Source organism: Microtus pennsylvanicus, chromosome 16 (assembly GCF_037038515.1).
Source record: "Microtus pennsylvanicus isolate mMicPen1 chromosome 16, mMicPen1.hap1, whole genome shotgun sequence".
Classification (NCBI taxonomy): Eukaryota; Metazoa; Chordata; class Mammalia; order Rodentia; family Cricetidae; genus Microtus; species Microtus pennsylvanicus.
In genome coordinates, this window is record NC_134594.1 from 44,370,690 (window position 1) to 44,374,914 (window position 4,225).

The 4,225-nt window shown below is 34.0% G+C and overlaps 1 protein-coding gene across 6 annotated transcripts in view; it reads right to left on the reverse strand.

Annotated features, from left to right (window-relative positions):
* Positions 1-2,314: 2,314 nt before the first annotated feature.
* The window catches only part of Gria2 (glutamate ionotropic receptor AMPA type subunit 2), a 116,051-nt gene continuing 114,140 nt past the window's right edge, over positions 2,315-4,225 (reverse strand). For all 6 annotated transcript variants that reach the window (XM_075950701.1, XM_075950704.1, XM_075950702.1 and 3 more), the window contains one exon: positions 2,315-4,225. This exon is cut by the window's right edge. The gene's annotated coding sequence lies outside the window, so the exon portion shown is untranslated.

A 4,225-nucleotide genomic window follows, 5' to 3' on the forward strand; every position in this document is an offset into this window, starting at 1 on the left:
CCTAAGCCCTGATGGGAAAACAGAAGGCAGCATTCTCATTCTTCCTGCCTCATCAGAGCACCCCAAGTCCTCCAGGCACTCCCCAGATTGCGAAGTTTTTCAGTGCATGGGGGAATGTACCAAATCGGCAAGGGTTGGGCCAGAATATGTGGGTGAGGCATCCTTGGAGCCAAGCAGAAACTTTCTACTTCATTTGAGAAATTCCTAATCCTTTGTCATTAAAAAGACTTGGAAAGCATCATGCCTATTTCTGACAAAGTGACCTGCATTGCAAATACTCTCAAAACAAAATCTCTCATGAGGCAAGTAAAGCTTAGATGGAAGACATAGGGAAGGGATATGATGGCATAAGATAAACAAAACTAAACGCTGCAGGACCACCTGAAGTATAACAAATGAAAAGTGTCAGCTGTATATAAGGGTTCAAAGAGAATTTAAAATGTAAAGCAAGAAGGTGTTACATAGAGAAAGGACATGAAGCGTTCACAAATTCTTTCTGATCCAGATTAGCTCTGGGCATTTCCCTTAGAGCTTGTGGCATGTTTACATGAGTAGATCTGAACCATCGTTACTTGGAGTATTGTGTGCTGGTTTGCTCTTTTAAAACATACAATGTTATTATTGTGTATTTAACAAAATGGCCTGTGCTATGCTTTAACCAAGACAAGTCATTAAAAGCCTTTTTTTTTAAAAAAAAAAAAAAACGAGTTAATTCAATATGTTACAGACCATCCAGTTCTTCCTCAAGCTTTTATTGAGCATACCAGAGCAGTGTGAGCATACTTACCCATCTTCCATGATGATGTTGTAAAATTAACCAGTGTTAAGTGCCAAAGCACCTTGTACCATTTTTCCATTTCTAAAGCACATGTGAAACTTTCCAACACTTCCTTTAGTAAGCTTCCTGTGAATCTATTCATAAAGATTTGTCAAGTTTATCTAATCTAACTGTCCAAAGTCGGCACTGTACTATTGTTGGTGTAGGTATTTCCAACTAATGTTGATGTGATAAAGAATTTTTGTAAGTCATTCCATCAAACCCCTGCTTATTCCATATGAGTTAAAAGTAAAAAACCAAAAAGGTACCTTTGAATTGACAACTGCACTGTCTTTCACAAGACAGACTAGTGGACCACCCAAAAATAAGGCACAATCAACTTGATCAGCAGAAAACAAGTTTAAATACACCGAAATTCATCCACAAGAGAAGTCCTTGGGTAACTCTAATCATATAGACAAGTACCTCCAGAATGCCACGAGATAAAGAAAGGGAGAAAGTGGAGAAATTGGTGTATCACAGTCTAAATGAACTGCAAGAGGTTAAAAAAAAAACCTTTTTAAAAACTAATATTATGGGGCTGGGGAATTACTCAGTCATTGAGAGAGCACACTTGCTGTTGCTCCAGATTAGTTTTCCCAAACCCATCATGGGAGCTCACAAATATTAATAACTCCTGTTCTAGGTCTGGTGCATCTGGGCTCACCTTAGCTACCAGCAGACACTTGTACTCAATGTGCACTTCCCACACCAGATACACACGCGTGCGCTTATTAAAAATAAAAATGATTGACATCATCAAGGCATGGTAGGTACTGGAAATATTTTCGTAGGAATACTGGTAGTAATTCTCTGCTTATTCTCAGTGTACTATCATGATCCATCAAAATATCCACAGCGTTTAGAGACTTGAAATAAAAAATGACTGTGTTTTAAGCAGATGCACCCATATATTCATGTGTTAAATATTTGATACATTTAAGTATAAAAGTTTTATAAATTTATGGGCAAGTTTGAAGAGCTATAATGTTAGAATAACTTTAGAGAACATGTTAATAGGATTGGGTTCAAATGACCGGCTTTGTGAATAAAAGTTAAAATGGAAAGAATTTTTCTTTAAGTCAAAATAAATGGACAATGTTTAGATATCAAACCATAAATATTTTAAAGCAAGTTGCTTTCCTGCTTTTTAATGTGAGTACCATAGCAGATGTGATGATGGCACAGTAGGAGGGCTGATACAAACATGGCATTTTATCAATGGAGCACATTACAAACCCATTAGCCACACTTCCATATATGCCCAAGGCCCTCAAGGACTATGGGTGTGGAATATCAGAATTACTAGTCATCCTATTTTAAATTTCAAAAGACATTCTAATTTTCTTCTCTTCATACATAGCTGACAAACTGAGCAGAGATTCCCCTCTTTTACTAGAAACATCTGGATTTATTTGGGGATAATATAAGATACACTTATTTGGCTTCTCATTCTTAGATTGATGTACTATTAAGTAAAAACCAAAAAAAAGGATCTTGACTTTATATAAGAACATATTTTATGTATGACTGAAGTTTCACAACACTCTGAAAAAACCATCAGATGTTATGTTTAAAAATAAAATTAAAAGCATTTTCTGACATAGCACACATGAAAAATTGGAAATCCAAGTATCTTCAATAGAAGTTGTAGAGATTGTATGTCTCCTTGGAGTGTGTCACCCACTTAACACAGCAGAGAACAAGACCCTATACTGTAAGCAAAAAGTACAGTGAAGGGCAGTTGTAAATTTACATAAGAATAGTTCATAAACATTTTGGTCTTTCCAGAACAGTATATATAAAATGAATTAAAAACCTTTAGACAGCTGTCATCACTCCTATTGAGCACTTATCACTTAAATGCACACAGACACATCTATACAGCAATGAACTGATACACTGTTACATGGATATTGAACTAGGTTTTACTGCCTATAACTGAGCTCTGCGTTAGCCAATCAACATTATCCACACTTGAGATACTCATACAGTATGTATTCGTGTCATGTCATATCTATAAAAACATGAAAATATAACTTTACATTATTTCAATTATTTACATTAGTTCAAGCTTGACAGAGAAAATTGATAAGCTCAATTTTTGGAAGAGTAGGGCCCAGAGGTACAATAAATAGCGTTGATTGTATATAGTCATCTCTTTCATAATTTTTAAAAACTCATTGTAAGTACAATATGGAAATAATTAGTCTGCAATTTGGTCATTCTAGCATTTATTATTAAAACTCAAAATGTACCTCCAATATCCCTGATGAGTAACGTGCTAAGATTATTTTGTATGACCGTGGAATTTGCAGAAGGGATGGCAAAATTTAGTGCAGATTTTCAAGAAGCTGCATGCTACTGTGTAAAATGCAAGTGGCTACTGCTACGTCTTAGAATTCCCATCCTTTTCTTTGAAAATGACCAATAAAGAAGCTCTACAAAGCACTTGGTCAGACACCAAATATTACACAGAAATTTTTAAGAGAAAAAAATTGCAATTATAAATCTTTAAGGTAACTACTGGGTGTCAGTTGCTTTTTAACACTAAAGTAAATTTATTTGGAGGACATTAGTGGAAATAATAATCATTTTAATGAAGGAAATATAGCTGACTTAAATCTATGAACTAGAGCAATATAATCCCTTTAGTAAGAAGTTACAGAGATGGGATAATATCCATATTAGACATATTAAAGTGCTCATTCTACCTGAGGCATAAATAAAAATATATTATGGTTGATTTTATAGATAGAAATGGAAAGAAGCTATCTTGTAGGTGACTAAAGTATTCAAACACTGATGTTAATTCTTATAATTTTAAAACTAAAAATGTATACATAGATTAGAGAATTTGGCCAGTGTGCAAATATCTGAACAGCTCCCCTCAAGGTATTTTTGACTTCATTGATAGTGACTACTGCCCCTCTGTAAGCGTAAACATTTCAGTGCTGGAAATTTAGGCATTCTGATATTTGCTTATAAATTTGGTTTTTAAATCTATAAGCATTTATCTATATAGACTAAATGCTTTTTAGTTAAGAGATATTTTATTATACATAGCATGATTTACAGAACAAAAATAGTTTTAGATCTACTATTTAGGGAAAATTCCTACCTGAAAAAAATAAAGAAATCTTCCTGCCTTTTAGAGGAGGACCCTTTTCTTTGGAATCCTAAAGACTACATATTTATGTCTTTAAACTCATGGGACTTATGACCAAACTGTAGCTAAGCAAAATTAATTTGACCACTTGCAAATAAAACAATAGAAAAATGTTTATTTCAAATGTCAAGCATTGCCAAGTAGTTTCATATTAACACCAAATGTTAAAGAATAGGATACATTAAAGTTTTAATAACAATATTAAATTACAAGACTGGACTCTCCTCTGTTTCCTTCCT